Genomic DNA, 12,697 nt, shown 5'->3' with positions numbered 1-12,697 from the left:
AGATTCAACAACAGACATAAACTGAACAAGTACCACAGACATGTGACTAACAGAAATGCAATAATGTGTCCCTGAACAAAGGGGGGGTCAAAATCAAAAGTAACAGTCAATATCTGGGTTGGCCACCAGCTACATTAAGTACTGCAGTGCATCTCCCCCTCATGGAAAGCCAAATTACCCTCTCAAACCCCCTCAATTCGAGCCCTGGTTTTAACTGAACACACCACGATCTTCACTGACACTGGGATATTTATTAAGGAGTGCATGGTGACTGAAGGATTTGGCTGACAAAATCCAAATATATTCATAGGAGACTATAATTTTGTCTGTCAAACAGGTAGGCCTACCTCTTGTTCTTTGAATAGGAAGAAATAGGCACCAACACAAAGCTACATTGTTGTTAGTAGCCTTAAAGTCCAATTCAAATGAAGACTGTTGAAATGAATTAGGACTTCTCGAAGCCTTTGACTCAACTCCTGAAGTGCCACCATACACAGCACAGTCATTGGTTAGGCAGAACAAAAAGGTTCAGCTCCAGCTAGGTCACTGGTGATAGAAGTCAGTATTCGACATTCATCCATGTCTGAGGATGTTGGGAGATGACATGGAAACTGGACACTAGGGGCAACAGTAAGCGGTGTTAACTTCAAGTAGGTAAGTATCTGCCTCTAGTGCCAAAGGTTGCATGTTCTAATCCAGCGATTAAAAGTTGTTTTTGAGATTTTTGTTTTAAGCCTATTCCAAACCTTAACCATTCAGGGGTTAATGCCCAACTTTAAGATTTTGGAATAAATGCCTATATTTTACCAATAACCTTAAAAATGTGGAGTTAGTGTCTAAACGTAACCTTAATCACTTTGAAATGTAACGTTTGGAACAACTTCACAATGTGACGTTTGAGAAGCATAGATTAACGTCTAATGGCTGATGTGAAACTGTGAGACCTTGTTGTTCCATCAGTAAAAGCAGGGCAGGCTGGGGCTCATGATTGGAAAGTCCAGTCCATTGCCATGTGTAATGCAGTGTAGCTTAGTTCTATATACACCATCCCAAGAGTGCAAAAACTCAGGAAGTACATTTTCTTAGAAATATAACTTTGTCCTGTGCTTCTCCGAGCACGCTCTTCGTCTGTCCTATAGTATAGGCTATGGATAATTTTATTGAGACCACACTAGGCGCACTTGATATTGCACACCAAGCAAATAATCAGGGATTAGGGGCATCATCGGGCAGACATCGAAATACTATAATAAGCAACTAATTCTCAAACCCTGAGCAATACCACATTTATTGTATTACAAATCACATGACCCTCCTCCGGACTAAATACAACAAATACTAAGCCCTCCCCCTGATTTAAATTGAATAAACATGACCCTCCGTCATTGTCCTCTAGGGAACAATTGTGTACATTTCCACTGCTTCCTAATGTAAATCTCTCTGTCTCTAAATATTGATGGTTTAACACCGAATACACGGTATACTACATCTAAAACACAATCAGTGTATATTTGTAACCGGTTGGGTACACCATTCACCGACGGGGAGACGCGCGCAAAACTACTGGTAGATGGCTAGATGCTCACGAACATCATCAGTGGTCGTGTGTGTGTGAGAGAGTGAGAGACAGACAGACATCAAGTGATAGACATCAAGAGACAATTTGGAATCAATAAAAACAAAAGAAACATTGAGATTCATCAACAAAGACTTTGGCAAACTGCGTTCATGTTTTGTATTCTAAGAGCGCGACTCGACCAAGAACCCTTCGTGGACTGCAATTGAACAGTGAGAAGGCACAGATTATACACATTGGAGCAATAGTAACGCTTTGCGAGAAGAAGCTGATCATTGTCGTTGATTGGATTGTGGTCAGTCAATTTGTATCTTAAAGTCAAGATAATAGAAACAGGTAAGAAGATAAATTGGGCATGTTTCTTTTTCGATATAATTCTAAAGGGGCGTGTGCGTTCTTATATCTACAGTGTGTTATTGTCTGCCTAGTTGGAGCTACATTTTTGGAATGTGGTTTCTGGTCAAAACGAGTGCTAGGGGGAAAATGCATTGTTCATTAGATGTGAGTTTTACTGTGAGTAGGGTGTATTTGCTAATCAATAATACAGGCAACATTCAATTTCCTGAAATATTGATGTGAATCATTTATTAAGAAAACGTAAACTTCTCGCAATGTGTATAGGCCTATGCATGCCTAATATAAATCGCATGATGGATATAAAAAAAATATATTCACTCATTTTATTTTGCAACAATAACGTCTGTACGAGCATCATATTTTTTCAAATATGCCTCAACTATGTGGTGTCGAGAGTTGTTTATGGATTTCATCTATTTTAGTGACATGGGGGTGTGTCCTTTTCAGTGGCAGTGTATGATGTTAGATTAGCAAAATCGCCTCGTGCAGTGCTGCATAGCAGACACAACACATTCAACCGTTTGTATAATTAGTCCCAGGCTAAATAGATCTAAATGGTATGTAGAACGAATTATTTGAAGCACTTGAATACTCCTCTGTCTTCCACAATACTGGCAAGTCTAGTGGTAATGCCACAGGTTAGGATCAGAGAAAGTGGCAGACTCGCGGAGCTCGCGCCAGACAGTGTATATTGATGAGCTAGATTTTCTCGGCTATGCACATTCTAAAACATATTCATGCACAGTTATGCAAACTAAGGCTATGTCGTAATTTAGGTAACACAAGAGACATACTAGGCAATATTATAATTTACCAACCAATACAATTATTCGGGAGTTATTGTCCCGCCCTGTCTCCATTTGGCCAGTGACAGACAGCGGTCGGGTGCGCGAATAAAGCTTATCTGCAAATGATGGATGTGGTACAGAAAGTAGGCTGCAATTATAAAACGGAGGTACTTGTGTTAATCTGGTTGTCATGAGCTGTTGGGTCATTCCACCAAATGAGTACATTTTGGGTAGTGTAACATAGTATACATTTTCTTTCACCTTATTTTAACGTTATTTTCTGAATAACACGTTCGATTTAATAAAAATGTCTCAGCATCTCAAGAAGTTAAATTGAAAAAATGACTATAGTAAGTGCCTATTTAGTGCCAACAGGATTGACCATAACAGGGTTGACTGTAAAGGGGTTGATGATTTCATCTTAAATAAACCACAAATCCCCTTGTCACAGGGGGAATGGAAGCTTGTTGTGTGCAACAGGGAGGGGCCGTTGAATGCAAGCACAAAAACGTTCATTTTAGCCGTTCTTTCTGGGTAATAGGGTTAATTTGTTATGATCGACTCGCATACTTTCCCACCACAAAACACCAGAAAATGGCTAAAAGGAGTAGAACCAGATCACCTGCTTTTACACTATGATTTGACTATTAGATGTTCAATGTTTATTTATTTTTTAAATATTTTAAAAAGGAATAGTTTCACCATATTAAAATGAGAGTTCAGTTCACGTAGCAGGTTAGATCTTAAAATAAAGGACGAACATTTCATGAGATTGGATGGATCACTAATCACATTAAGTAAATTATAATCTTCAGAAATGACTTTGTCAAAGCAATAAAATAACTAGGGCTTTACAATGATGGGGAAGACTTGGAGAAATTTTAGAGTTAAGTGGGTTAAAATCTCCCTAGAAGTCAGAAGGTGCACCAAGGAACAGATTTATAGAATTTTCCGTGTGGTCTGTATTAATTAAAGCACACTTAATATAATAGATTTTTCAAATTAAATATTGGTGCATAATTTCCACTGAAAATATGAAACGGCACTCTTTTAGTTGAACGACCCTGTTGTATAAAGGTTTATGTTCAGCGTGAACACGCATGAATGAACATTTTGAATCTCATCACTGTGCACTACCTCTTTCTCCTCTTCTCACGTACTAGTGTTTCTTGACGCTACCATTTCCAGCCCACCTCCCTCCCCTCGGCACACATTCCTCACCGACAGTATTTGGTACTTCTAATAGGAGTCACCTGATGGAAACAGTTGCCATAGCAATACCCCGGCACCGTGACAGGAGGCACGTCCAATGTCTTGTTGTCATGGAGATGTACCATCATCATGATGGCAAAGATGTTAAGATGTCATGAGTCTTGCTCCAGAAAGGACCTTGATGACCTGTATTTTGTCTTAATTCATGATTTGCTTGTTCTGTTTGAGCAAGTTGTAATAAAGTGATAGATGAGACACACACACACACACACATCTGAGAGCTAATCAGAGGCAGTTCCATTGTGAAGAGCTACAGGTAACTGCCAAAATAAAGGAAACACTTGAGCAAATGAGGGTTCTGGCAGCTCTGTTATGGTGTGGGGTGCTTTTTCCCGGCATGATTTAGGTCCTCTCAACCCCCTAGAAGTGCAAGGCAAACATCAATAAACACACAGCCATTTTGGGTTACCACTTTCAACCTATGGTGAAACATTTCTATCCTGATGGGGGGTCTCTTCCAGGATGATTTGTAGAATCTATACCAAGGCGCATTGAAGCTGTTCTAGGGGGCCATGGTAGCCCACCACCCTATTTAGGCACTTTATGATGGTGTTTCCTTTATTTCCTCAGTTACATGTATCTTTCATCAGCAGAGAGGCACTCTAAAATCATATTGTCAGTAATAGTGGGCTTTGTCACAGGTAATAGCTGCTGTTTTTGTTCTCAGAGACAGCGTGATGGGGTAAATAGATTCTCATTCTGCACTCTCCAAATGCCAATCAACACCTGACCTGCCTCCTAAACACCTAGATATGGGAGCTTTTACATGAGCCTGGGTGTCCCAGAGAGTTGGAGGTTAGTGTCAAATTGACACAGAAATATCCATAATGGGTAAGATCAAGAGAGAAAACAAGCTCCACCAATCAGATCCCAACACTCCCAGATATCATTTCACATAACCATATCTACACACAGAAAATGTTTTGGTCCTCATGTAGAATCCTTTTGAGTCCCAGATAGAACCCTTAACCCAGAGGGTTCTACATGTAACCCTAAAGAGTTCTCCCTGGAACCAAAAAGGGTTCTATCTGTGACCAGAAAGGGTTCTCCTATAGGGATAGCTGTATAACCCTTTTTGGGTGTTGGTTTGATCATGTCCTAGACACTCGCAAACAAAGGTGTGAGTGTTCAGGTGTGAAAAGATTCACAATCACACAGAGAAGGAAGAAAACCAACGGGTCACAACTCACAACGATGTTTATTTCTGTCTTCTCCCATATGCTTAATTCATAATTCATGTCTTGGGCTTGACTCATAGCTCCGTCCCTGGGTTTGTTGCTTCAACAGAGGGTACCGCTGCTTCTACCTCATTTTCTTACGTACATAAGGATATATGAATGAGTGATGGTACAGAGCAGCATAGGCAAGATACAGTAGATGGTATCGAGTACAGTATATACATATGAGATGAGTATGTAAACAAAGTGGCATAGTTAAAGTGGCTAGTGTTACATGTATTACATAAGGATGCAGTCGATGATATAGAGTACAGTATATACGTATGCATATGAGATGAATAATGTAGGGTAAGTAACATTATATTAGGTAGCATTGTTTAAAGTGGCTAGTGATATATTTACATCATTTCCCATCAATTCCCATTATTAAAGTGGCTGGAGTTGAGTCAGTGTCAGTGTGTTGGCAGCAGCCACTCAATGTTAGTGGTGGCTGTTTAACAGTCTGATGGCCTTGAGATAGAAGCTGTTTTTCAGTCTCTCGGTCCCAGCTTTGATGCACCTGTACTGACCTCGCCTTCTGGATGATAGCGGGGTGAACAGGCAGTGGCTCGGGTGGTTGATGTCCTTGATGATCTTTATGGCCTTCCTGTAACATCGGGTGGTGTAGGTGTCCTGGAGGGCAGGTAGTTTGCCCCCGGTGATGCGTTGTGCAGACCTCACTACCCTCTGGAGAGCCTTACGGTTGTGGGCGGAGCAGTTGCCGTACCAGGCGGTGATACAGCCTGCCAGGATGCTCTCGATTGTGCATCTGTAGAAGTTTGTGAGTGCTTTTGGTGACAAGCCGAATTTCTTCAGCCTCCTGAGGTTGAAGAGGCGCTGCTGCGCCTTCTTCACGATGCTGTCTGTGTGAGTGGACCAATTCAGTTTGTCTGTGATGTGTATGCCGAGGAACTTAAAACTTGCTACCCTCTCCACTACTGTTCCATCGATGTGGATAGGGGTGTTCCCTCTGCTGTTTCCTGAAGTCCACAATCATCTCCTTAGTTTTGTTGACGTTGAGTGTGAGGTAATTTTCCTGACACCACACTCCGAGGGCCCTCACCTCCTCCCTGTAGGCCGTCTCGTCGTTGTTGGTAATCAAGCCTACCACTTTTGTGTCGCCCGCAAACTTGATGATTGAGTTGGAGGCGTGCGTGGCCACGCAGTCGTGGGTGAACAGGGAGTACAGGAGAGTGCTCAGAACGCACCCTTGTGGGGCCCCAGTGTTGAGGATCAGCGGGGTGGAGATGTTGTTGCCTACCCTCACCACCTGGGGGCGGCCCGTCAGGAAGTCCAGTACCCAGTTGCACAGGGCGGGGTCGAGACCCAGGGTCTCGAGCTTGATGACGAGCTTGGAGGGTACTATGGTGTTGAATGCCGAGCTGTAGTCGATGAACAGCATTCTCACATAGGTATTCCTCTTGTCCAGATGGGTTAGGGTTGTGTGCAGTGTGGTTGAGATTGCATCGTCTGTGGACCTATTTGGGCGGTAAGCAAATTGGAGTGGGTCTAGGGTGTCAGGTAGGGTGGAGGTGATATGGTCCTTGACTAGTCTCTCAAAGCACTTCATGATGACGGAAGTGAGTGCTACGAGGCGGTAGTCGTTTAGCTCAGTTACCTTAGCTTTCTTGGGAACAGGAACAATGGTGGCCCTCTTGAAGCATGTGGGAACAGCAGACTGGTATAGGGATTGATTGAATATGTCCGTAAACACACCGGCCAGCTGGTCTGCGCATGCTCTGAGGGCGCGGCTGGGGATGCCGTCTGGGCCTGCAGCCTTGCGAGGGTTAACACGTTTAAATGTCTTACTCACCTCGGCTGCAGTGAAGGAGAGTCCGCATGTTTTCGTTGCAGGCCGTGTCAGTGGCACTGTATTGTCCTCAAAGCGGGCAAAAAAGTTATTTAGTCTGCCTGGGAGCAAGACATCCTGGTCCGTGACTGGGCTGGATTTCTTCTTGTAGTCCGTGATTGACTGTAGACCCTGCCACATGCCTCTTGTGTCTGAGCCGTTGCATTGAGATTCTACTTTGTCTCTGTACTGACGCTTAGCTTGTTTGATAGCCTTGCGGAGGGAATAGCTGCCCTGTTTGTGTTCGGTCATGTTACCAGTCACCTTGCCCTGATTAAAAGCAGTGGTTCGCGCTTTCAGTTTCAGGCGAATGCTGCCATCAATCCACGGTTTCTGGTTAGGGAATGTTTTAATCGTTGCTATGGGAACGACATCTTCAACGCACGTTCTAATGAACTCGTACACCGAATCAGCGTATTCGTCAATATTGTTATCTGACGCAATACGAAACATATCCCAGTCCACGTGATGGAAGCAGTCTTGGAGTGTGGAGTCAGCTTGGTCGGACCAGCGTTGGACAGACTCAGCGTGGGAGCCTCTTGTTTTAGTTTCTGCCTGTAGGCAGGGATCAACAAAATGGAGTCGTGGTCGGCTTTTCCGAAAGGAGGGCGGGGCAGGGCCTTATATGCGTCGCGGAAGTTAGAGTAACAATGATCCAAGGTTTTTCCACCCCTGTTTGCGCAATCGATATGCTGATAAAATTTAGGGAGTCTTGTTTTCAGATTAGCCTTGTTAAAATCCCCAGCTACAATGAATGCAGCCTCCGGATAAATGGATTCCAGTTTGCAAAGAGTCAAATTAAGTTTGTTCAGAGCCATCGATGTGTCTGCTTGGGGGGGGATATATACGGCTGTGATTATAATCGAAGAGAATTCTCATGGTAGATAATGCGGTCTACATTTGATTGTGAGGAATTCTAAATCAGGTGAACAGAAGGATTTGAGTTCCTGTATGTTTCTTTCATCACACCATGTCTCGTTAGCCATAAGGCATACGCCCCCATCCCTCTTCTTACCAGAAAGATGTTTGTTTCTGTCGGCGCGATGCGTGGAGAAACCTGCTGGCTGCACCGCCTCGGATAGCGTCTCTCCAGTGAGCCATCAGTCTCTGATGTCCCTCTGGAATGCTACCCTTGCTCAGATTTCATCAACCTTGTTGTCAAGAGACTGGACATTGGCGAGAAGAATGCTAGGGAGTGGTGCACGATGTGCCCGTCTCCGGAGTCTGACCAGAAGACCGTAAAAAAAAAAACACTGCATAGTTTCCTAGGAACGCGAAGCGAGGCGGCCATCTCTGTCGGCGCCGGAAGTAATGAGGCACATTACATGCACAGAGCATTGCAAAATACATTTACACATGTTAGTCAACTAGCGTCTGTGTAGCCAGGCACTAAAATAGAACTTGGTTCTATTTGTGATGCTTAGCGCGCTGCAAGTCCTGCCTCTCCCATCTCCTCATTGGTTTTACCCATGTGGGTGATTGAAACTGAGGTCCACACTCCAGTCCAGTTGGTGGTGGTAATGCACCTTAGAGTTGTTTTCCAACCACCATATAAAGTACAAAGAAGAAGACTGAAGGAGGAGAGATTACTAGATTACTCAATTTACCTTTTTATCTGTGGATTAATTGTCGGAGTAGAGGACCTTGTGCATTTCAGGTAAAATAACAACCCAATGTTTATATCCCAGGACAAATTACCTAGCAACAGCAGGCTAGCTAATTAAAATATCATAAATGTTTAATGCTTTTCGACCTGTCCCCAAATTAATATAGTTGGTTTATATTTTGTTTTGTGTGTACTGATCGCGTCTCATGTGGATGGACAAAATCAACATGTGCATGCTGAGGCACGTGTGCGCCCGGTTTAGTCAGCATGTAAGTATAATTTCAAAAGCTCTGAATTCATTCGATTTTTGCTGACTCTTTTAAATGCAGTGTATTTGACCTTGAATTGCGAAACAATGCTAATTTAGAGAAAACATTTTTTTTAAAGAGATATACAGTTGAAGTTGGAAGTTTACATACACTTAGGTTGGAGTCATTAAAACTTGTTTTTCAACCACTCCACAGATTTCTTGTTAACAAACTATAGTTTTGGCAAGTCAGTTAGGACATATACTTTGTGCATGACACAAGAAATTTTCCCAACAATGTTTTTGTAGACAGATTATTTAACTTATTTCACTGTATCACAATTCCAGTGGGTCAGAAGTTTACATGCACTAAATTGACTGTGCCTTTAAACAGCTTGGAATATTCCAGAAAATGATGTCATGGCTTTAGAAGCTTCTGATAGGCTAATTGACATCATTTGAGTCAATTGGAGGTGTACCTGTGGATGTATTTCAATGCCTACCTTCAAACTCCGTGTCTCTTTGCTTGACATCATGGGAAAATTAAAATAAATCAGCCAAGCCAAAAATTGGAGACCTCCACAAGTCTGGTTCATCCTTGGGAGCAATTTCCAAATGCCTGAAGGTACCACGTTCATCTGTGCAAACAATAGTATGCAAATATAAACACCACGGGACCACACAGCCGTCATACCATTCAGGAAGGAGACACGTTCTGTCTCCTAGAGATGAACGTACTTTTGTGTGAAAAGTGCAAATCAATCCCAGAACAACACTAAAGGATCTTGTGAAGATGCTGGAGGAAACAGGTACAAAAGTATCTATATCCACAGTAAAACAAGTCAACATAACCTGAAAGGCCGCTCAGCAAGGAAGAAGCCACTGCTTCAAAAACACCATAAAAAAGGCAGACTACGGTTTGCAAATGCACATGGGGACAAAGATAGTACTTTTTGGAGAAATGTCCTCTGGTCTGATGAAACAAAAATAGAACTGTTTGGCCATAATGACCATTGTTATGTTTGGAGGAAAAAGGGGGAGGCTGGCAAGCCGAAGAACACCATCCCAACCGTGAAGCACAGGGGTGGCAGCATCATGTTGTGGGGGTGCTTTGCTGCAGGAGGGACTGGTGCACTTCACAAAATAGATGGCGGCATGAGGAGGAAAATTATGAGGATATATTGAAGCAACATCTCAGACATCAGTCGGGAAGTTAAAGCTTGGTCGCAAATGGGTCTTCCAAATGGACAATGACCCCAAGCATACTTCCAAAGTTGTGGCAAAATGGCTTAAGGACAACAAAGTTAAGGTATTGGAGTGGCCATCACAAAGCCCTGACCTTAATCCCATAGAAATGTTTGGACAATTATGAAAAGGCATGTGCGAGCAAGGATGCCTACAAACCTGACTCAATTACACCAACTCTATCTGGAGGAATTGGCCAAAATTCACGCAATTTATTGTGGGAAGCTTGTGGAAGGCTACCTGAAACGTTTGACCCAAGATAAACAATTTCAAGGCAATTGTACCAAATACTAATTGAGTGTATGTAAACTTCTGACCCACTGGGAATGTGATGAAAAAAAATAAAAGCTGAAATAAATCATTCTCTCTACTATTATTCTGACATTTCACATTCTTGAAATAAAGTGGTGATCCTAACTGACCTAAGACAGTGCATTTTTACTAGGATTAAATGTCAGGAATTGTGAAAAACTGAGTTTAAATGTATTCGGCTAAGTTGTATGTAAACTTCTGACTTCAACTGTAGAATGTGAATCGGCCATACAAAATTGAGGTATGATTTTTCGGCCTTATCGCAGAGCCCTACTGTCAGTATAAAGATACTACTCTGAGGTAAACACTACGGAATGGACCTCGTGGGTTGTATTTGCTATCATGCCCCAGCCTCCTCCCTCGCCCAATTCGCTGTCATCTTTTTCCTATCCCTCCTTTTCAGCTTGTTAAATGGAAAAGGTTAAAGCTTGTACTGTACTCCTCTTTCCTGTGTTTTTTTTATGTCTAATATACAATGCATTCGGGAAAGTATTCAGACCCCTTGACATTTTCCACATTTTGATACATTACAGCCTTACTCTAAAATGGATAAAATAACAAAATCCTCATCAATCTACACACAATTCCCCACAATGACAAAGCAAAAATTGTTTAAAAAAAAAAGTTTTGGCAAATCTAAAAAATAATACTTATTTACATAAGTATTCCGACCCTTTTCTTTGAGACCTGAAATTGAGCTCAAGTGTATCCTGTTTCCATTGATCATCCTTGAGTTGTTTCTACAACTTGATTGGAGTCTACCTGTGGTTAATTCAATTGATTGGACAGTTCGCAGTGCATCTCATAGCAATAACCAAGCCATGTGTGTCCAGGCACAGATCTGGGGAAGGGTACCAAAAAAGTTCTGCAGCATTGAAGGTCCCCAAGAACACAGTGGCCTCCATTATTCTTAAATGGAAGATGTTTGGAGCCACCAAGACTCTTCCTAGAGCTGGCCGCCCGGCCAAACTGAGTAATCAGGGGAGAAGGTCCTTGGTCAGGGATGTGACCAATAACCTGATGGTCACTCTGACAGAGCTCCAGAGTTCCTCTGTGGAGATGGGAGAACCTTCCAGAAGTGTAATCATCTCTGCAGCACTCCACCAATCAGGCCTTTATGATAGAGTGGCCAGACTGAAGCCACTCCTCATTTAAAAACCTTTTTGGGCTAGGTGGGACGCTAGCGCCCCGTCTCCACAAATCCGGTGAAATTGCAGAGCGCGAAATTCAAAATACAAAAATCGTAATATTAAACATTCATGAAAATACAACGGTCATACATCATTTAAAAGCTTAACTTCTTGTTAATCCAGACTTTACGGCGAAAGCATACCATGTGATTATCTGAGGACAGCGTCCCGCAAAACAAAAGCATTAAAAACATTTTCCAAACGAGCAGAGGCGTCACAAAAGTCAGAAATAGCGCTAAAATAAATCACTTACCTTTGAAGATCTTCCTCTGTTTTCAATCCCAAGGGTCCCAGCTACACAACAAATGGTTGTATTGTTTGATAAAGTCCTTCTTTATATCCCAAAAAAGTCAGTTTAGTTGGCGCGTTTGATTCAGTAATCCACCCATTCCACTCGTTCAACATGCATACAAAGGAATCCCAAAAGTTACCAATAAACTTTGTCCCAACAAGTCAAACAATGTTTCTAATCAATCCTCAGGTACCCTAATATGTAAATAAACTATACAATTTAAGACGGAATGTAGTGTGAATGTAGTGTGTTCCCTCATTCACTCGCGCCACAAGATTACAGTGCAAAATGAGAGCCACCTTGAAAAACTACTACTAACTAATTTTTCAAAAAACAAGCCTGAAACCCTTTCTAAAGACTGTTGACATCTAGTGGAAGCCATAGGAACTGCAATCTGGGAGGATTTCCTTTGAATATCCCATAGACAAGCATTTCAATGGGTGGTGACCTCAACAAACAAAACAATTCCGTATGGATTCTCCTCTGATTTTCGCCTGCCATATCAGTTCTGTTATACTCACAGACATTATATTAACAGTTTTAGAAACGTCAGAGTGTTTTCCATCCAATGCTACCAATGTTTTCCATCCAATGCTACCGATATATGCATATTCTAGCTTCTGGGCCTGAGCAACAGGCAGTTTACTTTCGGCACATCAGTCATCTGAACTTCTGAATACTGCCCCCTAGCCTTAAGAAGGCTAAAGACGCTCAGACGGGCTGACAGCTGAGCACTGTAGAAAGAA

At 42.3% G+C, this 12,697-nt stretch overlaps 1 protein-coding gene across 3 annotated transcripts in view; it reads left to right on the top strand.

Moving 5' to 3' along the window:
• Positions 1-53: 53 nt before the first annotated feature.
• LOC112265096 (FXYD domain-containing ion transport regulator 6) overlaps positions 54-12,697 on the top strand; it is a 28,813-nt gene continuing 16,169 nt past the window's right edge. For 2 of the 3 annotated variants that reach the window (XM_042295885.1, XM_024442135.2), the window contains exon 1: positions 56-1,912. The gene's annotated coding sequence lies outside the window, so the exon portion shown is untranslated. Of the gene's footprint in view, positions 1,913-12,697 lie in introns of all 3 variants that reach the window. The other variant, XM_042295886.1, reaches the window with a different exon arrangement.

This window comes from Oncorhynchus tshawytscha, linkage group LG13 (genome assembly GCF_018296145.1).
Source record: "Oncorhynchus tshawytscha isolate Ot180627B linkage group LG13, Otsh_v2.0, whole genome shotgun sequence".
Lineage (NCBI taxonomy): Eukaryota > Metazoa > Chordata > Actinopteri > Salmoniformes > Salmonidae > Oncorhynchus > Oncorhynchus tshawytscha.
The sequence above is the reverse complement of the archived record's forward strand: the minus strand, read 5'-3'. Positions and strand labels throughout refer to the sequence as shown.